Source organism: Orcinus orca, chromosome 9 (assembly GCF_937001465.1).
Source record: "Orcinus orca chromosome 9, mOrcOrc1.1, whole genome shotgun sequence".
NCBI classification, from domain to species: domain Eukaryota; kingdom Metazoa; phylum Chordata; class Mammalia; order Artiodactyla; family Delphinidae; genus Orcinus; species Orcinus orca.
The window spans coordinates 65,240,549-65,264,883 of record NC_064567.1 but is presented as its reverse complement, the minus strand read 5'-3'; the positions used below and the strand labels follow the sequence as shown (position 1 = coordinate 65,264,883).

Genomic DNA, 24,335 nt, shown 5'->3' with positions numbered 1-24,335 from the left:
CAAAACTCAAGATGTAAACATAGTAAATACCCGTTTTCCCAGCAGAGAGGTTAGTCCCACCTGACCTATAACAAGGGAGACTGGTACAGCAATTTCCCTACCATATAAGAGTCAAGGGATACTAAAATGTAAATTGAGCACCTATGTGTACCTCATTTCAGATTGTTAGTAAACCAAATATGAGATGAAACAGATACTAAATAATTTCACCCAATAACAGAATAATTCAGACATTTGTGAAATATTTTTTAATTGACTTTGTAGGGACATAACAGAAATGTCATAGGATGTTTTAGGTAATAGGTTGAATGTCATTTCTTGTCATGACTTTCAGAATCTAAAGTTGCCTGTAAAGAATACCGGAAAGGGACTTCTCTGGTGGCGCAGTGGTTAAGAATCTGCCTGCCAATGCAGGGGGCACGGGTTCGAGCCCTGGTCCGGGAAAATCCCACATGCCCTGGAGCAACTAAGCCGGTGCGCCAAAACTACTGAGGCTGTGCTCTAGAGCCTGCGAGCCACAACTACTGAGCCTACATGCCACAACTACTGAAGCCCGCATGCCTAGAGCCCATGCTCCGCAGCAACAGAAGCCACCACAGTGACAAGCCCACGCACCGAAATGAAGAGTAGACCCTGGGCTTCCCTGGTGGCGCAGTAGTTGAGAGTCCGCCTGCCGATGCAGGGGACACGGGTTCATGCCCCGGTCCGCGAGGATCCCAAGTGCCGCGGAGCAGCTGGGCCCGTGGGCCATGGCCGCTGGGCCTGAGCGTCTGGACCTGTGCTCTGCAACGGGAGAGGCCACAGCAGTGAGAGGCCCGCGTACCGCCAAAAAAAAAAAAAAAAGAGTAGACCCTGCTCACTGCAACTAGAGAAAGCCTGCGTGCAGCAACGAAGACCCAACGCAGCCAAAAATAAATAAATAAATTTATTTTAAAAAAAAGAATAATGGAAAGAAAACCAGAGAGGGTACTGACTTTAGTGACAGAAGAACCAGGTTTGAATTCCAATTATACCACTTGACTGTAGTTGAATGGACTTAGACATGTATAATGACCTCTCCAAACCTTAATTTCTCAACTGTAAAACTGAGATAATTCTACTGCCTACTTTACAAAGTGTTCTGAGAATGAAATAAAGAATTGTGTGTGGAAATATTTTGTAAAGTAAAAAAATTCACACATACATGTGCACATATTCACACACATATCTAGTTTTTTTTTCCCCACCCTGGCAACTCTTAATCCATTTAAATTACAATTTATTTACAATTAAAATGACTACCTAGCTTTTTATTTGTTTAAGAGCCAGTGAGGATCTCACAGATTCAAACAGATATCCTGAGATGTAAGATATTACAAAAAATATTTTCTTCCCCAAAGCAACAGAATTGAAGATTTTAAAAGAGCAGAATCAATTCAAATCTAGCAACAGATTTCAAAGCTTTTACTTTAGATCTTCAAGTCATTTGCTGCAGCCATACCTCAGACAATATTCCTAGTAGGAGGGAAGTTAAAACACCATTTGAATGATTTCCTGCTGGGACTCCATTGTCAGCAACCTCCCTCACATCCTATTTCGGTATGACTTTCACACTTCAGGGGGTTGAAAAATGTTTCTTCAACTCGTAAAAAAATGGAGACCCTACATTGTGTATTTATATGCCAGCTCTATTTGCACCTTATCATTTACCAACCTGAACTAGTAACTAAAATCAAAAGCAAAATAAGATTTTAATCTGTGTATCTAGCAAAATAAGACTTTAATCGGTATATCTGAGTACACTGCCCTGACATACATACACTTTCAACATATAATTTGCATTTTAAAATAATTACACTAATGACTCTCCTTGGAAAATAGTTATGTGCAATCAAATAGCCAAATTATTATACTGTTTCAAGTCTTAGACTAAATCAATGTGATGTTGCTCATCTAAACCAGAAGATTCTCAATGACCTGGGAAGACAGATAACAGAATTACTTTGGTCAGCCAAGTGAAGTCTTAGTATTTTTTTCCAATTTCTAATACAACTGGCACTCCAATGCAAGTACTAGTTATCTATATGTGTTACTGTCATAATATTTTTAAGCACACAAGTCCTGGAAAAAGAGATATCTTATCCATCCAACATCAAAATTAGTGCTTCCAGGGGAGAGAGAGAGCACACAAAACACATAAATAAACAAAAACAAAACACAAGTCCATTGAAACCATGACAAGGAAGTACAAAATATTTTACATTGATCCTCCCCTTCATTGATTCTTTCTGAGGTAGAGAAGTCTCCTGACTGGTTGTTGGAACTGAGAATTACTCAAGATAATTATAACCGAATGGCCAGAGGGATATATGCTGCCATTATGTCCTTCACCACAAAGAAGCACTGACTCCCATAAGGAATACTGAATGTCATATTTGCCATGAAGGCAGCAAAATAAGAAATAAAGAAGCAAAAGAATGTTATCACTGATCTTAATGTATTAATATGGGCTTCAGTGCTGGCGTTTCTAAAACCAAGAGGTCCATTTTGCATCCGATTAGCGTGTTTATAGAGAGAAATGAATAACATAACAGTTCACCTCACAGATATGGCCAGAGGAAATATTAATGCCAAGCTGACAAGAAGCACTTCATTAATCTGCTTTGTCTTGAGTTTAGTCCTCTTTAGCATGGCATCCCTGAGGACATCAATATCCACATTTTTAGGGTAATCCACCTTGACACACAGAGTTGCAATGCTCACGGAGGTCAGCAGGCTTCCCAGAAGCAGTCAAGGCATTAACTTTGAGATCCTGAATTTCAGCCAAAGAAAACAGTACTGGGTGAAGTGTGTTATCTTGAGGCAGTAAAATACAGAGAGACAGGTGGCAAACCAGAGACTGACAGAGCTGAAAAACATCCCCAAAAAATCATCGCTGTACCATAAATTTTTACTCTATAAAAGAGTGGAAAGAACATGAGAAAAACTTTACCATTAACACTATCTGCAAACCAAATCTAGACATCCCTATGCATATGAAAAGGAGATGCATTGGTGTCAGCTTTCTGCTTTTGACCAATTCATTACAGTTGATGATTATAAGAAATCCATTTACTGTAATCCCTGTGATAAATTCTGCTGACATGAGGATAACATGAAGACGAGCTGACAAAGAGGAGGCCATGTTTCCTACCACAAATCTTACCTTTTCCTTGTAGATGGTGTCAAATACCTCCTCCATATGATGTTGCAGATAGAAACATACAGCACTGAGAAATCTGACCTTCTGCCAACTTCTGGATCGTAAGTAGAGTCTACCACTAGACTTTTTCCTTAAGGAAGAAAAACTGAGGGAGTACTTTTTAAATCTGGTGCCCTGAATTTGAAACTGAGGGAATGCAAATCCAAAGATCTGAATGATGGTTAAGTCTTCCAATTACATCCCAGTAAAAACTGCCATATTGGCATTATTCAGTTCTCACGCTTACTCAATTATGCCAAACATCTGATTATAAATATTTTTTATTTAGGTTACTACTATTTCCTTTCTGTCTTTTGTTTTCTCCTAAGGACAAATGCCACATTCTTGGGACAGACAGCTATTTCTTATTATTGGCACAAGTATCCAGTCTCAGATGTGACTGTTTCTTTTTTTCCCTCATAATAATCATTCCAAGACACTTTGAATGAATCCTTCCTGATCCTCCACCCCCACCCCAGCCCCATAAAAGACAATTTTTTTCTCCAGACTTGAAAATCATTTCCTGGGACCTAACTTTTTTTAAAAATTTATTTAATTTATTTATTTTTGGCTGCATTGGGTCTTCATTGCTGTGTGAGGGCTTTTCTCTAATTGTGGCAGCGGGGGCTACTCTTCGTTGCGGTGCGCGGGCTTCTCACTGCGAGGCTTCGTTGCGGAGCACAGGCTCTAGGCACATGGGCTTCAGTAGTTGTAGCACGCAGGCTCAATAGTTGTGGCACACGGGCTTAGTTGCTCCACGGCATGTGGGATCTTCCTGGACCAGGGCTCGAACCCGTGTCCCCTGCATTGGCAGGCGGATTCTTAATCACTGCGCCACCAGGTAAGCGCCTGCAACCTAACTTGGTATAATAATCCTTCATTACCCTAAATGATCTCTCATATTTTCAGCCTTCTTGGTAAAATTCTGACCTAAGGGTCAGCAAACCCCAGTGATAAAAGTAGTGCATATTCAATCCACATGCTTACATCATGTCTGCTCATGCTGAAGAATATCCCTTCAAAAGGCAGATGGTACAGAAACTTCAAACCACAAACAGAGGGTGTAATTACATAGGCGTTAAAATGGTTTTCCTCCCTTTATTGCAAAGAGATGTTCATATAACCTTGCCGAAAATTAGTTACATCACATGTAAGGTGTAAATAAATCATTACTACTTCATAACTAATATATGGTGCTCAAACTGTTTAGTTCAGTGACTAGGTCATACTAAGCACTCAACACATGGTAACTACTAATTAATACTATTAAATGTCTTATTTTATTTACCTCAGCAAGAAAATATTGATTCTGTTAATATTTTCGATAAGACAGTTGAAATGTTTTCAATAAGAAATAAGATTATAAAAGTATAGAAAATAGAAAAGCAAAGAACTGGACTTGCCACCCACTGTCCACACCATTCATGGTTTTTAAAGCCTACTAGCCCATGAAAGCACATGTCAGTGCCACCTGTGTAGCGTTCCCCTGCTACCATCAGGTGACCTTCCCACCCATTTTCTATACATCACAGATATCCAAGATTTATCCCATCTCTATCTCTTCTAAAATGCTTGTTTTGTGACCTGTACATCAGTTTGCCTTTGGTGCCTGGACTTGCCACCTTCCTTGTCTACAAACCATGACTTTGTCAAGTGAATGGTATTTGCCTTGCCCCATCGCCTCCAGGGTCTATTCCCAATTCTAGGTACAGGTGAAGAAGCTTCATCTCAATTCCAGACTCTAGACCAGTGTCATGATCCTGGGGTGAAGGAGAAGAAATGGGATTTGTACAGTATACAGCTTAGAGTCCTAAATTACCTCTCTGAGACTGGGTTATATTTATTGAGTGATGGCATTTAAAAGGACATGATAACTGGATTGTTATCATATCCGACTACATCTGGATGTCATGGGACTAAGACAGCAAGCAGCAAATAAAACAGTAGTAAGCATTCAGTAAATATTGTTACTGAATTTTTATGTGGAAAATGAGACACAACTCAGTTCTGGAAAGGTATAGAATTTCTTAGGATTCATAAAAATCTTACTGGTAGAAAAAGTGAATCAGATTCCATCACAAAAATCCCCATTTTATAGAGAAGGATATTTTGGAATCCTAAAGACTAAGTGACTTATTCAAGGTTTAAATGAGTAAAAACTGGCAGAACTTGTATAGATCATATCAATTTTCTGATCTTACGTTTCCTCATAAGCAAAACAAGTGAAGAGGAAAAAATGAATTATCTACAATTTTGATTTTGTCAACATTTTCACTCATCTTCTGCCAAAATCTTGAAAGTTTCTTCCAAAACCTTGAATTAGTTGAGCTGCCTTTGCATGAGCTTTGTCCCATGTAGGACACAGGATAAGATTTCTTGATCCACTGATTAATATATTGGATTAATATCCTGTTTTTGAGACAACTGTTCTCAACTTCTCCCACCCCAGCTGAGTCATAATGTTTATTATAATTCTACTTTGAAGGTCTTTCCATGTGCAAATTATAATTTGTGTCTCAGACAATCAGTGAATGAGGAGGTAGAGGAGAGCTCAGTTTCTCAAAGAGACTGTGTAATTGAGGACTTCACTATCTCCTTTACCACATCACTAAAATTCAGCTTTCATTGTACCATGGAGCAGTTTAAACCAACAGGAAATTAAGGATGCAACACTTTTGAAAATTGTATAAAGCTGCAAAATGTAAATAACTGCTCTGAACTGGTTGAATATGACATATATGTATCTAAGAAAATAGAAGAGAGGCAAATTTGGGAAAGGGACATTTTAATTTTTTCATTGCAATTGAGTAAATGTTACATTACATAACAGAAGCAGACCAAAGAAGAAAGGCTTATAGTCCAAGAGTCAGAGAGAAGTAATTAGAATGGTGTACTAATAAAAGTAAGACACATGCCTTCTATCTCCATCCTGAAATGGACTGTAGCCCACCTTCAGATGTATAACATTCCTTGTAACATGCATGTAATCAGGAAAAGTAGCTCACAGCAGAAAATGTGGAAATAAAAACAAATGTATTCCCCCAAACTGAGATATTATAAAATAATTTATAAGTAAGTGGGGTGTAATTAAATAATACACTTTTACCAAAATACCAAGTTCAAAAAGCTCATTTAATTTCTTAAAATTTTCTAATATTTTTAGAAGATAGAATTATCTCTATTGTAGAGATAGGAAAATATGTCTTGAGGTGTTAGATAACTTACCTAAATTTAACCAGACAATGCATGACAAAGGTAGAAATATGTTTTGATCTCCATATGCACAAACTGATACACTTCAGACACACTTAGTCACACTTTCTACATAGCTGAGCAATTTCTTATTCTGAAATATAAAAAGAATACAACTCCAAATCATAGTTCAGAACACACATAATAAGAATAAAAAAATCATGAAAGTCTGATATTATTTAGCCAATTTTGAAGACCAAATTGTTTCAATACATTTAAGTAAACATTTACAGTGTTTAGACATTTTGACAGTGATCTGTGCCTTCTTCAGTGTTTTTTTTTCCAATATCCATTTTTTTCAATATCTATTTCACATACAAAGTGATCCTATTCCAACACAAGACCCCTCTATACCTTTATATTTCTGGAGGCACTGTGGACTCCAAACGAAAATAGGTAGCAATTTGTTGGAGAATGATATATTTGTTACTATTTTCCTGATCTTTCCAAGAATAAATTCTTAAAAGGAAAGATTTATAGCAGCTAGAAACCAATCAGCAATGAGTTAAAACTCCAACACCATCATTTATCTTCTTTAGCTTTACTATGACAGTTCAGGCTGTCCATGATACAAGATCAATTTCTGTCCTTTGGGTTTTTTTTTTTTTCATGTCCTTTGTTTATGAGCGATATCAAAAGCTTAATCAAACAATATTTTTCCTTGTCTGAGATCTAGCTGATGCTACCTTGAGACAACATTTGTAGAAAATAAAAAGCTCTGTGCTCAATTTTAGTGATACTGACATTTCAGAAGAACTCCTAATGAATTGAACTGGCGATATACGAACCTTTCAGAAGATCATATGAAGCAATCCATCCACAGTGAACAAAAAAGTAGCACAAACTTTCCTTGATTTACATATGGATGTGATCATGTGGGCCGTCTGTGCTAACTCAGAGAAAAAACAGAAAAACAGATTATGTTCAAAGCAGCATGTGTAAATTGAGCTTTACCCTAAAAGGTATCCACATATAAAAATGTCAACACTTCTATGAGACATTATTTCTTCTGAACCCAAAATATCAACCTAGTATATGTATGACTGTGACATCCAAAAACTAGTGAATATAATAGAAATGTTTCCTCTTCTAAGATTACATGCATAGTACATTTGTGTGTGTGTGTGTACAGTAATATGTGTACTTACATTCTGCTGATTCTGCCCCTTGGAAATGTAACATAGATTCTAGGAAACAGGTTAATCAGCTGATTCTAAAGTTTGAATACTGGATTTTTGGAATTGAATTTTTCATTTGGACTAGATATGTGTTGCTTCTTTTAAGTGCATATATTCTGATTCTCTAACATTTGGCTATCACTGGTAACAGGTAGAGGAAAATGAGGGGGAAATTCTTGACAGAGTTTATGTATTAATGCTAGAGGAGTTCTGTCTCTAAGTGAAGAGGAGTATATGTCCATTCACTGTAAATCTTGCAAATTAACATGCAATGACCAGTCAATAGTTAGCAGTAGCCAATAAAATAAATATGACAAATTATAAAGTGAGCCTATTTTTCCTAGGAAGTTTAAGAATATCTGTTAAAAAGGTAACTCAATATGACCATGGATTCTATAAAAGTGAAAGCAGAGTCTATGGTGAGTGTCTCATTCTCTATCATTTGTATTAATTATATGGTCGTTGGCATCTTAAATATTATCCCTGTTGTCATATCTGTAGCTTTGCAAAGGTCTGCATCTAATCATCACATTTTGGATTAAGGTTAACATCACATTTAGCTTGAGAAATAAGAATCTAAACCTATAATATCCTTTATGCAGTTCAGCAGGTATCAGCATGTGAACTCACCACATTTCCAGTGTACTCTGAGCTCCATCTGTAGATGATGTATTAAAAGGTATCAAGACAGATTAAAACGTAAATTGCGGGCTTCCCTGGTGGCGCAGTGGTTGAGAATACGCCTGCCGATGCAGGGGACACGGGTTCATGCCCCGGTCCAGGAAGATTCCACATGCCGCAGAGCGGCTAGGCCCGTGAGGCATGGCCGCTGGGCCTGCGCATCCAGAGCCTGTGCTCTGCAACGGGAGAGGCCACAACAGTGAGAGGCCCGCGTACCGCAAAAAGGCGTTAATTATGAATACAAGACTGGCTTCTAGGGAATACCTTTTCAAATCAGTTTTTTCCATAGCAAATCATCTAGACACAATGATGTCCACTATTTGATTATAAAAAAACAAACAAAACAGCTTTTTGGTGTCATATAATGTAGATTCAGAACATTTATCATGTTCAACAGGGTGACACAGTGGACTTACTGCTCCCCCAGTTAATGTGGTATCTTGATTGTTTTTTTCTGGTTAACTAACATATTATTGATCTATTGTGAACTTCACTTAAAAATCAGAATACTTACTGTATGTCTTTGTTTATAAGAAATCTCATTTTCATATTTCTTGTACATTTTTAAAAGAAAACTTTCTAGTTTTTTTTACAGAAAACATATTTTCTTACCATTTAGATTTTTGCGGTCATAATCCATCGTCAAAATACAGATATTTTTATAATTAATTATTGTATTGTTCCTCTTTCATAACTAATACAATAACATTATTTTAACTTTTATCATTAGTAACTAGGTCATAAAATACCTAAATCTGTGAAGTAATAAAAGAGATTACTAATTAAGTAATACTTGAAATTGCTTAAATGGCATATTTCTAAAGATAAAATCATGTACTATGGTTTTTAATCCCATTTATCTAGTCTTCATTTTGTAATCAAGGTAGTTTGTATATATAGAATGACACATATTTACATGGGGGAGGGGTTGTAGTTCCTGCTGTGTCTGCTTAGACATTAAATCACTGCAGTGTAGGTAAATGCAGATTTTGTTTTATGTAAATAAGTGAGATGGTGAGTCTTTTTACTAATACATATTTACATGTATTATCCAGATTTTCACTGGTGACAGTAAAACTTAATAGCCATGGTGCTTTATGGAAATGTACTTTGAAAAGTTAAAAATACCATATAAACATAGGGAAGCATTATTATAGATGAGTTAACTATTATTGTTTGCCCTCATAATATAAATATGTAACCATAATTTAAATCCATTATTAAATTTACTAGTCCAATAAGCTGAAATACTGAAATAAATCATCTTTGGTATGGAAAGAGATCTCCTTAGCTGAGCAAATATTCATGAAGATATACGGATGCTTTGTGCCACACACCTCTATGTCTATGAAGAGTTAACAACTTTGGGTGAGGGAGGAATTTCAGGACACCAGCTTTTGGTAAAATAAAACACAACTTTCCAGGCAGAGGTGGATTTATCAAGAAGCTAATGAAGCAGAAGCTTCAGGGCCTCTTATTACCACTGGCCAAGGCCTTGTAAGGGACCATAGACAAATATTTTTTTGTAATATCTGCAAAAGTAAAATATTTTATCTGAAATTTGCTAAGACTGCTCTCTCTTCACTTTGTTTTCTTTGTACTTTCCTCATGTTAAGTGGGACTGGAATGATTGCAGCAATTTGTGAGATCTGTCTAAAAGGAAGTTGAGTTGGTGATACATTGAGATTAAGTTTAATATGATATACTTATGTGGTTCACAGTCTCTTACTTGGATAGTTACATATTATTATTACATAGTAGCTAGAGATTTAGCTGTCTCTGTGCAGTAATGGCTTTTGACCAGCCATCATACTTACGGGTCCAAGCTTCTACTGCTTCCTACATGACAGGTCAGTAAATAGAGTTGCTGGGGCAAGGAATAGTAACTTTATTTGGAAAGCTTGCAGACCAAGAAGATGGTAGACAGGTGTCCCAAAGAACCATCTTACCCAGTTAGAATGCAGGCTTCTCTTATACTAAAAGGGGAGGAGGTGTGGCTGGTTGTTGCAAAGTTCTTGTTGCCAGAATCCTTTGCTCTTGCAGCTGTCCATGTAGGTTTGGTCACAATGTTCCTGTAAAACACCAATAAGACAATCGGTATTTTCTGTTCCGCAACTTTTTATCTCTGTGAATGGACAAGCGTTATACCTTTAAAGGTCAGAGCCTTGAGAATAGGCTATCATGCATATTTCAGGTTATAGGCAACATTCTTTTACAGAGGTGCAGAGCCAGCATGACTAAGCACAGGCAACAGAGCACAAGTGTTAGTCCTAAAAGAATAGATCCAGTACAGAGTCTGGTTTGTTCTTCTCTGTTACATCATGTCACAAAGATGTTAGCACCTGAGTCAGAAGCACATTAGTTTATAAACATGTCCAACACATCTAACACTAGAAGTATAGAAATGGAGAAAGAATTGGTCTAAAAATAAACGTATTCAAAAGCTAGTCTGTAAAAATTTGTCCTAGCCTTACAGCCTATAAACAAAGGAAACAACAACCCTAAAACTTTACATGATAGCACTAGTTGTAAACAGTGAATCTGAAAGAAATTTTTCTAAATTATTATTAATAATAAAACATTTCAAGCAACTGTACTAAAAGACTGAATTATCTTCCTAGTCTCTTTTTAAAGTGGTATAGTACTGCTTTATGTGAGGAGGCACTCAAAGACTATACAGCCAAAAAATGTAGGAAAATGTATTTTAGAAGTGAGGCAGTTATTAATAAAAGTATGCATTTTGTTTGCATTTTGTGATACTTATGGTATTTGCCAGCTTTTTAAAATGTGTAATATGTTGTAATTTGTCTTTCTAAATAATTCTCACTTTTGTATCTGATTTTGTGTGCCTAATTTTGTATGTTTTTAAATAAAAAGGGCCCAGATTATATAAACTGTAGGCCTCATAAAACCTGTTTCTGCCCCTTGAGAATTTTACAAGGAAGGACTCCAAAAGGAGAATCTTTAGGAAAAAGTGGTCCAACAACCTTTTTTTTTGTGGCTTTCTAACTTCATTCCTGATGCTATCACCACAATCAGCCTCTGGGGAGATACATTTCTTTCTCTGTTTAAATCCCTTTAAATTTCCCTTCCCAACCCTCAAAAAGAAAGTTTGCATCAAAAATGCTACAGTTAGTCATCTTTGTATGGCAGGATTATGGGTGGTTTTTAAAATATATATTCTTTTGGCTTACATTCATTTCTACATTTTCTACATTGAAAAGTACTGCTTTTACTTAAGAAACTGAAGTTGCAATTTTCAAGAACTTGGCTCAAGCACAGATAAAATAAAAATTATCTTTGCTCTCAAAAGCACAGTTCAACTGATATTAATTTACACGATCGAATATTTACTACATGCCAGGTTCTAGAATTAACTAATTCATTACAATGTTAATTTTAAATGCATAAAAAACTAAAAAGAAGCGACCTCCCATGGGGACCCGGCCTGAGGAGCAGCGGTGGGAGATCCGAGGCTAGGGCGACGCGAAAGCCGTGTGGATGAAAGGCTCTTGGTGTTGCAGCCAGCAGTCAGCGCTGTGCCTCTGACGTGGGAGAGCCAACTTTAGGACACTGGTCCAAAAGAGACCTCCCAGCTCCACATAATATCAAACAGCAAAAATCTCCCAGAGATCTCCATCTCAACACCAACACCCAGCTTCACTCAACGACCAGCAAGCTACATGGCTGGACACCCTATGCCAAACAACCAGCAAGACAGGTACACAACCCCACCCATTAGCAGAGAGGCTGCCTAAAATCATAATAAGGCCAGAGACACCCCAAAACACACCATCAGATGTGGATCTTCCCACCAGAAAGACAAGATCCAGCTTCATCCACCAGAACACAGGCACTTGTCCCCTCCACCAGGAAGCCTACACAACCCACTGAAACAACCTTAGCCACTGGGGACAGACAACAAAAACAGCAGGAACTATGAACCTGCAGCCTGAGAAAAGGAGACCCCAAACACAGTAAGATAAGCAAAATGAGAAGACAGAAAAACACACAGCACATGAAGGAGCAGGATAAAAACCCACCAGACCTAACAAATGAAGAGAAAATAGGCAGTCTACCTGAAAAAGAATAAAGAATAATGATAGTAAAGATGATCCAAAATCCTGGAAATAGAATAGAGAAAATGCAGGAAACATTTAAGAAGGACCTAGAAGAACTAAAGAGCAAACAAACAGTGATGAACAAGACAATAAATGATATTAAAAATACTCTAGAAGGGATCAATAGCAGAATAACTGAGGCAGAAGAACGGATAAGTGACCTGGAAGATAAAATAATGGAAATAACTCCTGCAGAGCAGAATAAAGAAAAAAGAATGAAAAGAACTGAGGACAGTCTCAGAGACCTCTGGGACAACATTAAACGCACCAACATTCAAATTATCGGGGTCCCAGAAGAAGAAGAGAAAAAGAAAGGGTCTGAGAAAATATTTGAAGAGATTATAGTTGAAAACTTCCCTAATATGGGAAAGAAAATAGTTAATCAAGTTCAGGAAGCACAGAGAGTCCCATACAGGATAAATCCAAGGAGAAACACGCCAAGACACATATTAATCAAAGTATCAAAAATTAAATACAAAGAAAACGTATTAAAAGCAGCAAGGGAAAAACAACAAGTAACACACAAGGGAAAACCCATAAGGTTAACCCCTGATCTTTCAGCAGAAACTCTGCAAGCCAGAAGGGAGTGGCAGGACATATTTAAAGTGATGAAGGAGAAAAACCTACAATGAAGATTACTCTACCCAGCAAGGATCTCATTCAGATTTGATGGAGAAATTAACACCTTTACAGACAAGGAAAAGCTAAGAGAATTCAGCACCACCAAACCAGCTTTACAACAAATGCTAAAGGAACTTCTCTAGGCAAGAAACACAAGAGAAGGAAAAGACATACAATAACAAACCCAAAACAATTAACAATATGGGAATAGGAGCATACATATCGATAATTACCTTAAATGTAAATGGATTAAATGCTCCCACCAAAAGACACAGACTGGCTGAATAGATACAAAAACAAGACCCATATATATGCTGTCTACAAGAGACCCACTTCAGACCTAGGGACACATACAGACTGAAAGTGAGGGGATGGAAAAAGATATTCCATGCAAATGGAAATCAAAAGAAAGCTGGAGTAGCAATTCTCATATAAGACAAAACAGACTTTAAAATAGACTATTACAAGAGACAAAGAAGGACACTATATAATGATCAAGGGATCGATCCAAGAAGAAGATGTAACAATTATAAATATTTATGCACCCAACATAGTAGCACCTCAATATATAAGGCAAATACTAACAGCCATAAAGGGGGAAATCGACAGTAACACACTCATAGTAGGGGACTTTAACACCCCACTTAAACCAATGGACAGATCATCCAAAATGAAAATAAATAAGGAAACTCAAGCTTTAAATGATACATTAAACAAGATGGACTTAATTGATATTTATAGGACATTCCATCCAAAAACAACAGAATACACATTTTTCTCAAGTGCTCATGGAATATTCTCCAGGATAGATCATAACTTGGGTCACAAATCAAGCCTTGGTAAATTTAAGAAAATTGAAAGTGTATCAAGTATCTTTTCCAACCACAACGCTATGAGACTAGATATCAATTACAGGAAGAGATCTATAAAAAATACAAACACATGGAGGGTAAACAATAGAATACTTAATAACGAAGTGATCACTGAAGAAATCAAAGAGGAAATAAAAGAATACCTAGAAACAAATGACAATGGAGACACAACTACCCAAAACCTATAGGATGCAGCAAAAGCAGTTCTAAGAGGGAAGTCTATAGCAATACAATCTTACCTTAAGAAACAGGAAACATATCGCATATACAACCCAACCTTGCACCTAAAGCGATTAGAGAAAGAAGAAGAAAGAAAACCCGAAGTTAGCAGAAGGAAAGAAATCACAAAGATCAGATCAGAAATAAATGAAAAAGAAATGAAGGAAACAATAGCAAAGATCAATAAAACTAAAAGATGGTTCTTTGAGAAGATAAACAAAATTGATAAACCATTAGCCAGACTCCTCAAGAAAAAAAGGGAGAAGACTCAAATCAATAGAATTAGAAATGAAAAAGAAGTAACAACTGACACTGCAGAAATACAAAAGATCATGAGAGATTACTACAAGCAACTCTATGCCAATAAAATGGACAACCTGGAAGAAATGGACAAATTCTTAGAAATGCACAACCTTCCAAGACTGAATCAGGAAGAAATAGAAAATATGAACAGACCAATCACAAGCACTGAAATTGAAACTGTGATTGAAAATCTTCCAACAAACAAAACCCCAGGACCAGATGGCTTCCCAGGCGAATTCTATCAAACATTTAGAGAACAACTAACACCTATCCTTCTCAAACTCTTCCATAATATAGCAGAGGGAGGAACACTCCCAAACTCATTCTATGAGGCCACCATCACCCTGATACCAAAACCAGACAAAAATGTCACAAAGAAAGAAAACTACAGGCCAATATCACTGATGAACATAGATGCAAAAATCCTTAACAAAATACTAGTAAACAGAATCCAACAGCACATTAAAAGGATCATACACCATGATCAAGTGGGGTTTATTCCAGGAATGCAAAGATTCTTGAATATATGCAAATCAATCAACGTGATACACCATATTAACAAATTGAAGGAGAAAAATGATATGGTCATCTCAATAGATGCAGAGAAAGCTTTCGACAAAATTCAACACCCATTTATGATAAAAACTCTACAAAAGTAGGCATAGAGGGAACTTTCCTCAACATAATAAAGTCCATATATGACAAACCCACAGCGAACATCGTCCTCAATGGTGAAAAATTGAAACCATTTCCACTAAGATCAGGAACAAGACAAGGTTGCCCACTCTCACCACTCTTATTCAACATAGTTTTGGAAGTTTTAGCCATAGCAATCAGAGAAGAAAAGCAAATAAAAGGAATCCAAATCAGAAAAGAAGAAGTAAAGCTGTCACTGTTTGCAGATGACTTGATACTATACGTAGAGAATCCTAAAGATGCTACCAGAAAACTACTAGAGCTAATCAATGAATTTGGTAAAGTAGCAGGATACAAAATTAATGCACAGAAATCTCTTGCATTCCTATACACTAATGATGAAAAATCTGAAAGTGAAATCAAGAAAGCACTCCCATTTACTATTGCAACAAAAAGAATAAAATATGTAGGAATAAACCTACCTAAGGAGACAAAAGACCTGTATGCAGAAAATTATAAGACACTGATGAAAGAAATTAAAGATGATACAAATATATGGAGAGATATACCATGTTCTTGGATTGGAAGAATCAACATTGTGAAAATGACTTTACTACCCAAAGCAATCTACAGATTCAATGCAATCCCTATCAAACTACCACTGGCATTTTTCACAGAACTAAACAAAAAATTTCACAATGTGTATGGAAACACAAAAGACCCCAAATAGCCAAAGCAATGTTGAGAACGAAAAACGGAGCTGGAGGAATCAGGCTAACTTCAGACTATATTACAAAGCTACTGTAATCAAGACAGTATGGTACTGGCACAAAACCAGAAAGATAGATCAATGGAACAGGATAGAAAGCCCAGAGATAAACCCACGCACATATGGTCACCTTATCTTTGATAAAGGAGGCAGGAATGTACAGTGGAGAAAGGAGAGCCTCTTCAATAAGTGGTGCTGGGAAAACTGGACAGGTACATGTAAAAGTATGAGATTAGATCACTCCCTAACACCATACACAAAAATAAACTCAAAATGGATTAAAGACCCAAATGTAAGGCCAGAAACTATCAAACTCTTAGAGGAAAACATAGGCAGAACACTCTATGACATAAATCACAGCAAGATCCTTTCTGACCCACCTCCTACAGTAATGGAAATAAAAACAAAAATAAACAAATGGGACCTAATGAAACTTCAAACCTTTTGCACAGCAAAGGAAACCATAAACAAGACCAAAAGACAACCCTCAGAATGGGAGAAAATATTTGCAAATGAAGCAACAGACAAAGGATTAATTTCCAAAATTTACAAGCAGCTTATGCAGCTCAATAACAAAAAAACAAACAACCCAATCCAAAAATGGGCAGAAGACCGAAATAGACGTTTCTCCAAAAAAAGATATACAGACTGCCAACAAACACATGAAAGAATGCTCAATATCATTAATCATTAGAGAAATGCAAATCAAAACTACAGTGAGATATCATCTCACACCGGTCAGAATGGCCATCATCAAAAAATCTAGAAACAATAAATGCTTAAGAGGGTGTGGAGAAAAGGGAACACTCTTGCACTGCTGGTGGGAATGTGAATTGGTACAGCCACTATGGAGAACAGTATGGAGCTTCCTTAAAAAACTACAAATAGAACTACCATATGACCCAGCAATCCCACTACTGGGCATATACCCTGAGAAAACCATAATTCAAAAACAGTCATGTACCAAAATGTTCATTGCAGCTCTACTTACAATAACCGTAGATGGAAACAACCTAAGTGTCCATCATCGGATGAATGGATAAAGAAGATGTGGCACATATATACAGTGGAATATTACTTAGCCATAAAAAGAAACGAAATTGAGTTATTTGTAGTGAGGTGGATGGACCTAGAGTCAGTCATAGAGAGTGAAGTAAGTCAGAAAGAAAAAGACAAATACCGTATGCTAACACATATATATGGAATTTAAGGAAAAAAATGTCATGAAGAACCTAGGGGTAAGACGGGAATAAAGACACAGACCTACTAGAGAATGGACTTGAGGGTATGGGGAGGGGGAAGGGTGAGCTGTGACAAAGCAAGAGTAGGCATGGACATATATACACTACCAAACGTAAGGTAGATAGCTAGTGGGAAGCAGCCGCATAGCACAGGGAGATCAGGGTTTGTGACCACCTAGAGGGGTGGGATAGGGAGGGTGGGAGGGAGGGAGACGCAAGAGGGAAGAGATATGGGGATATATGTATATGTATAACTGATTCACTTTGTTATAAAGCAGAAACTAACACACCATTGTAAAGCAATTATACTGCAATAAAGATGTTAAAAAATAAAAATAAAAAAAAGCTGAGCAAAAATCATGTGATATGCGCTAAATATTTAATCTTACAGAACATTGTTTTCTGAGGGAAACAACTTATTCCTTGTATATCGTCTTGCATGTCTTATCCTGTTTGAGCAATCAGTGGAGAGACATTTGAGAGATTAACTCAGGATTCCTCCTTCCCCTCTTCCTTCTTTGGTCTCTTCTTGTCCACACAGACTTCCTGTGGAAAGATGTAAGCGGTAGTTGGGGTTAAAGGCTATTGTGCACTAAATGTTTGTGCCTCCATTTCTTATGTTGAAATCCTACCCCCCATTGTGGTGGTTTAGAAGGTGGGGCCTTTGGGAGGTAGTTAGGTCTAGATTAGGCCATGAAGCTGGGGTCCTCAGTAGGAGATTAATGCCCTTAAAGGAAGAGACAGCAGAGTTTGCTTTCTCTCTCTTTGCCATGTTAGGACACATCAAGAAGAAGTCCCTCTCCAAACCCGGATGAAAGCCCTCAACAGACACTGAATCTGCTGGTACCTTGATCATGGACTTCTCAGGCTCCAGAACTGTCAGAAACACATGTTTGTTGTTGAAGCCACCAAGTCTACGGTATTTTGTTAGAGCATCTGGAGCAAACGAAGACACAAATCCCCATCTCCAGGGGAGTGCTGCAGAGCTCATACTCCTCCAAGTTTCCACAAGTTTCCAGACACAAAAGAACCATCTCCTCACACCACCTCTTTCTCTTATTTTCTCCCTTCATCTTGAACAATGGTTAGAACAGGGAGATAATTCCCACTCACATGTAGGAAGCACTTCACTCTCTAACTGTTGGTGAGAAGACCCCTTGAAGAGAGAGCTTCTCTTTGCTCTTTGTGAAGGCCATGAGTTGGTAAAGCTACTAGTGTTCAAACTGAGCCTTAGTAAGCCTGCCCTGCCTGGCTTTCAAGCTTTTAGGAAAGGGGATTTTTGCTACCCAGAGAGGAACTTCCTTCCAAAAGGAAACTAGAAAGAGGAAGAGTGTGCCAGGCTGATAGGAAACTGAAAAGGGCTGGAGCATTCAAAAGGATGAATAAGAACTTCTGAGTTATTTATTATGAAATGTGCAATACAGGCCCCCTCTTTTGACCCCTGGGTGAGACTATTCAGAAAAAGTCTTTGGCTTGATGTACAGGCTTGAAGCCTCTGCATTCTTTAGGAAAGGAGGTTAGAACAAGAGCTGAGACCTGGGTTCTACGGATAAAGGAGCTAGAGGACAGCAGGAGAGCTGACACGTAGGTCACAATAAATTCTGGTGAAAAAATGAATGATAAAAATCAAGAAATATATGGAGTATTTCAATAAAACTGCAAGGAAGTATACAGAGATGTAGGTAGAATATGAAGATGACTGATTTATTGTAGAACGGATATGGAATTTATGGCCCAAAATTCATGGATTTGAGAGCTCTTTATGTTGTTTGCTTGTCGTATATCCTTGACAAGTAACTTCAATTTTCCAAGTCTCTGTTTTCTTATCTGTAAAATGGGGGCACCAATTTGAACAACTTCTCCGAATAGTTTCTTGGTAAGAATTTTTAATAAATGGTGTGAAAGTGCATTATTAGAATACTTGGAACCCTTATGTACATGGCCACTCTAGTCTACGATTACAAAATACGGTGATATTTATTTATATTATACTGTAGCACTAAACCCCACTAGTCCAACTAGTAAAGTTAGCTCTAAGCTTCTTCCTAGCTTTTTAAGTTTTCCAGGCTATTGTCTCATGTGTATCCAAGATTCACAGCTATCCTTCTATGGGGACACCACTGATGCTTTCTCAGGCCTTGGTACAGGGAAGACACTGTGTGCTCTTATTTCACACAGTACAACTGAGAATAGGCTGTGACTTTTAACATTTAGAATTTGTTGAAGTGTTGAATTAAAATAAAGGCATAACTTCTAGGGCAACTTGCAATTTGCATTAGAGTCTGTTAAACTCATTAAACAAAGAGGTTATTAGACTGAGGCGGCTCAAATGCCATGGCAGCCGATGTAAGCAAACCAAAAATCGAAGCCTGTAAATGCCTCAAGATTACAAAATCAAAACCCAAGGACAACCAATCACACACAGCTTAGGCTTTAAGCGATTGCCAATCAATAATTTTCTTGCTTTGCTTCCCCCTTTTCTCCATAAGAATTTCTCCCAGAGCTCTTGTCCATTGAGCACTCCTAACCACTGCCGGTTTGGCACTGCCTGAATCCAATCAATTTTTGCTCAAATTCGTAAAATTTTTAATATACCTCAGTAAGTCTTTTAACAAGTCGTTCCGAAGCAGGCCTAGCTCTTGGCCATTCTCTACAAGAAAGAAGCCAGTTCATCCATTACTGAATGCTTCAGGCATTTTCTCACCTTACAGTCTGGGCCCAACTACCTATGCTCTAAGGAGACAGCAGCTTCTCACCTCCCAATGCTAAGGCCTTTCTCATTTCCTATCCTACTCTTAAATCCTTCCTGGTTTTCTTGACAGTGAAAACATATCCTTTCCCTTTAGGTGGGTGCTTTCACCACAAGGAAAAGTCCAGTCCTGTGCACCGGTGAAGACTATCAAAGTATTTGATGATACATTTATCTAAGTTTGGCTTATTGTGTATACACACATACACACACACACACACAAACACACACACATAAAACTAATTCAGTACAAACAGTCCAGCCCACATTGTGTGCTGGTCTATTCAAAGTTCAGTCCTTTCCTGGTTACAATCTTTCCTCTAGTCTGCTGGGCTGGAGGGAAAATGATCCCTGATAGGCTGTGAGCAAAATACACAGCTAAGATTATCTCCCAGGAGAAAAATGATTGTTTTCAGGATATGGCCTGTCATTGCACTGATTTAACATGTGTTTCTTGGTCTGAAACATCTGCTTTGGGCTATTTCACTGCATTATGATTCACTAGGAACAATGAGGAAGTAATAACTCCTAATTAAAGGCCCTACCAAAGGAATCCACTGCAGAATAAAAGAGCATTTGCCTGAAAGACAAAGCACTGTCCCTATCTAAGGAGGCAGGATCTGTCTGTAAAATTTTCCCCAAAGGAAGTTTTTCCAGCTACAGAAAAATATTTAGGTGCCATTCTCTGCTCACCTTGTGACATATTGTATAACCATTGGCTACTATAATTTAAAAAGATAAAGAGATAAAATGACAGAAAATGCATTTAATACATATAACAAATATATGATTCAACATAAAGTGTATCTTAGAATTTGAATAATCATGCCTTTTTATAACTTCTAGAATAAACAATAGAATAAATAAGTTGTTGTTTACACTATCAACAAACACCAAAATGTCAAACATGTTGGAATTTTGTGTGCATATTTAGTAAGCAATGTATAATTACTTTTTTGTACTATTAGATTAATTAGTGTGCATTATTCTTGAACATGTCTAGATTAAAATCTGAGTAAAAAATTTTAGCCCAAAATAATTTTAATGCTTAATATCCTTATTTGCAAATAGTTAGAAATTTCATTTCCAAATATACTGGCCAATGACTTAGTAGGGTTTTCTGCTTGTAATAACATCTTATGTCATTTCAAACACAGTACAGTATAATCCTTTTAAATTTCTTCACGCTAAGGACTAAGCACAACCATTAAATTATAAAAACTTGAAGTAGTTCTTAACCGAAATAATGATAGAGTATTTTTAAATCAAACACTACATCCATACGACTCATACAATGATACAGGAGTATGTAACCATTAAAATGATGATATACAGTTTCTTCTATTAAAACTAAAATAATAATATATCATAAAAATAAAAAAGTTGCTACGAAGCACAGGAATAGTAGCTTCGCTGAGCTAAATGTAAGTAATCAGTCACACGGAAAAAATTTGGAAGGATGTACAATAAATTTTTTCTTCATACATTCAGTTTTCTAGTTTAAATATCTGTTACTTCAACCTTAAAATATAGCTTTCTAGAAAAGCTATATTTTCTTAAAGGAAAAATGAATAAAAAAGCAAAAATGAATAAAATGTAAAATCAAACTGGAGAATCAGAAAAACGTTTTTAGGTGTTCATTATAAACATGTAAGTCTAATGAATATGGTTTTAAATTACAGATTGCTTAATTATTGATTGAGTCTTTAGTTCTCAGAGAGAGTGTTACTTTGTTTAAAGGATATTGAGGCCACATTATCTTCCTCATATTTTATTCTTGGATCCAAAAAAATTTGCCTTCTGATACCTCTATCTAAAACTAGCAGCAGTTTTACTTCCTTTATAGTTAAATAGAATAAAATTATTGATTTTACCCGTTAATTATGTTTCCTCTAATAGAATGTAAGTTTCATGAGGTCTAGAACCTGGTCTTGTTCACCCCAACACTTCAGTTTCATGCATGGTTTACAGCAGGCATCAATGAGAAAACTGATAAACTCTGACTCAAAAATTTTTCATTCAGATTAGCTTGCTTTGGGCCCTCAAATATTTCCTGTTGGTGTTTTGCACTGAGCTATTGATGTTTTCATCTCGCTGTTACTATGAATCCTGTTGCTAATTTTAAAGGTAAATACATATTCATAGCTTAGATACATGAAACCTTATATTAGTCACTGTGTGTGTTCACATTATTCTTGGTTTTGTTTTATTTTCTATCTTTATGGTCTTTTGAACTCAATATACTTAACTTTTCATGTTGTCTTATATTTATTTACAAGGATGCTTCAAATTCTTTTGAAAATGAGAAAGGTGGAGAAGGAAGAGTGGAAGAACACAAAAAAGAGCATACATTCGATATGCATTGATGATAATTAGAGTGACTCTATAATTTATCACCCAAACCATGGCATTTTTTGAGAGCGAAATAGAAAGTCTATAATAATCACATCAAACAAGACAGCCATCTCCTGCAAAACAGGATGTCTCTCTAATTGCAATAATTTTGTGATTTGGCAAGACAAAGAAAATTGTTAATACAAAAATAATAAGTCAAGAAATATTTGCTTCTCTGATCCAGCCTCGCCTTTGGGACAATGACAGAGAGCATGGCCCTCCATTCTCTAACTCATGTTCTCTGTGCACAAAGCATCACCCTCCTTTTTCTACTCCCTGCTCACGTGGAGTATTTTTTTTTTTTTTTTTTTTTTTTGCGGTACGCGGGCCTCTCACTGTTGTGGCCTCTCCCATTGCAGAGCACAGGCTCCGGACGCGCAGGCTCAGCGGCCATGGCTCACGGGCCCAGCCGCTCCGCGGCATGTGGAATCTTCCCGGATCGGGGCACGAACCCGTGTCCCCTGCATCGGCAGGCGGACTCTCAACCACTGCGCCACCAGGGAAGCCCCGTGGAGTATTTTTTGCATGGAATACAGAAGTTCAAGGGTATCACGGTATCCACAAGTGATATTTATCCACTAAATTCTCCTGTGAACTTGTGCAATTAAAGCAAAAGCTGGAAGTTTCTCAATATATTCCAGCTTTCTGTCTCAGAATTCTCCTGGAGGCAATGAACACAGAGCAGACTATGTACTAAAAATCTAAGCAGATAAAAGACAAAATATTGGAAGAAAGAGAAAGAAGATGGAATAATATTTCAAAATATTATTCCACCGAGCGTCTCACAACGTTTGGTTGTGGTGAGACGTCTCACAATAGGTCCATTCCAGCCTATTTTCCTCCTTCATATCTTTGCACGAGTAGTCTCCCCTGTGTGTGGGCTTCGTCACCACGCTCTGTCCAGAGAACTCCTTCTTAGAGTCCAGAGTAACCTCTCCCAGCCTCACAAGCAGCTCCAACATCCGTCCCTTAGGTTCCCACAGCACTTTTTTCTCTGGTTTGAATGTCTTGCATGTCTCCCAGTTTAGACTCCTGGCTTCATTTTACATTTCTTACTTTCAGTTTTCCTTTGTCCCAATTCTTTCTCTCAAAAAAAAATTACGACATGAATTTGTTTACCACTAAAGGGGTAATATACATGTATTTTAACAGTTTGAGGTCTATAAAAAAAATTGAAGTGCCCTTCCCTACTCCAATCCCAACCCCTTAAGATTCCAAGTATAACAATTTGATAAGTACCCTTACAGACATTTTACCAAGCTAATACCAACATTTCAAAATACAGACACATTTTTATTTACAATATTTGCATATACTGCAAATGTATATAACACACATATATATATATATACATATACATATACCTATGTATACAGGCATACCTCATTTTATTGCATTTTTTACAAATTGAAGGCTTGTGGCAACTCTGTACCCAGCAACTATTTTTCTAACAGAATCTGCTGAATTTGTGTCTTTGTGTCACATTTTGGTAATTCTCACAATATTTCAAACTATTTCATTATTGCTATATTTGTTATGGTGATCTGTGATGTTACTTTTTTAAATAAATTTATTTATTTTATTATTTTTTATTTTTTGGCTCGTTGGGTCTTCATTGCTGCACACAGTCTTTCTCTAGTTGTGGTGAACGGGGGCTACCCTTCGTTGCGGTGTGCAGGCTTCTCATTGTGGTGCCTTCTCTTGTTGCAGAGCATGGGCTCTAGGTGCACGGGCTTCAGTAGTTGTGGCACGTGGGCTCAGCAGTTGTGGCTCATGGGCTCAGTAGAGCGCAGGCTCAGTAGTTGTGGTGCACGGGCTTAGTTGCTCCGTGGCATGTGGGATCTTCCCGGACTAGGGCTCGAACCCGTGTCCCCTGCGTTGGCAGGTGGATTCTTAACCACTGCGCCACCAGGGAAGTCACTGTGGTCAGTGATCTTTGATGTTATTATTGTAATTATTTTAAGGCCCCATGAACAGTGCCTGTATAAGATGGCAAACTTCATAGATAAATGCTGTACATGTTCTGATGGCTCACTGATCAGCTGTTCCACAATCTCTCTCCCTTTCCTCTGGCCTCCC

General features: G+C 37.3%; 1 long non-coding RNA gene and 1 pseudogene across 1 annotated transcript; both read right to left on the bottom strand.

The window, feature by feature from the left end:
• Nucleotides 1-2,005: 2,005 nt before the first annotated feature.
• LOC101278869 (taste receptor type 2 member 7-like) lies at nt 2,006-3,563 on the bottom strand (annotated as a pseudogene).
• A 145-nt stretch (nt 3,564-3,708) lies between these two features.
• LOC117199818 (uncharacterized) lies at nt 3,709-7,821 on the bottom strand. The gene is made up of 3 exons (XR_004481145.2): nt 7,261-7,821; nt 6,446-6,566; nt 3,709-4,980 (listed from the first exon to the last, which is right to left on the bottom strand). It is a non-coding gene; the product is annotated as an uncharacterized LOC117199818 (long non-coding RNA).
• Nucleotides 7,822-24,335: the final 16,514 nt, after the last annotated feature.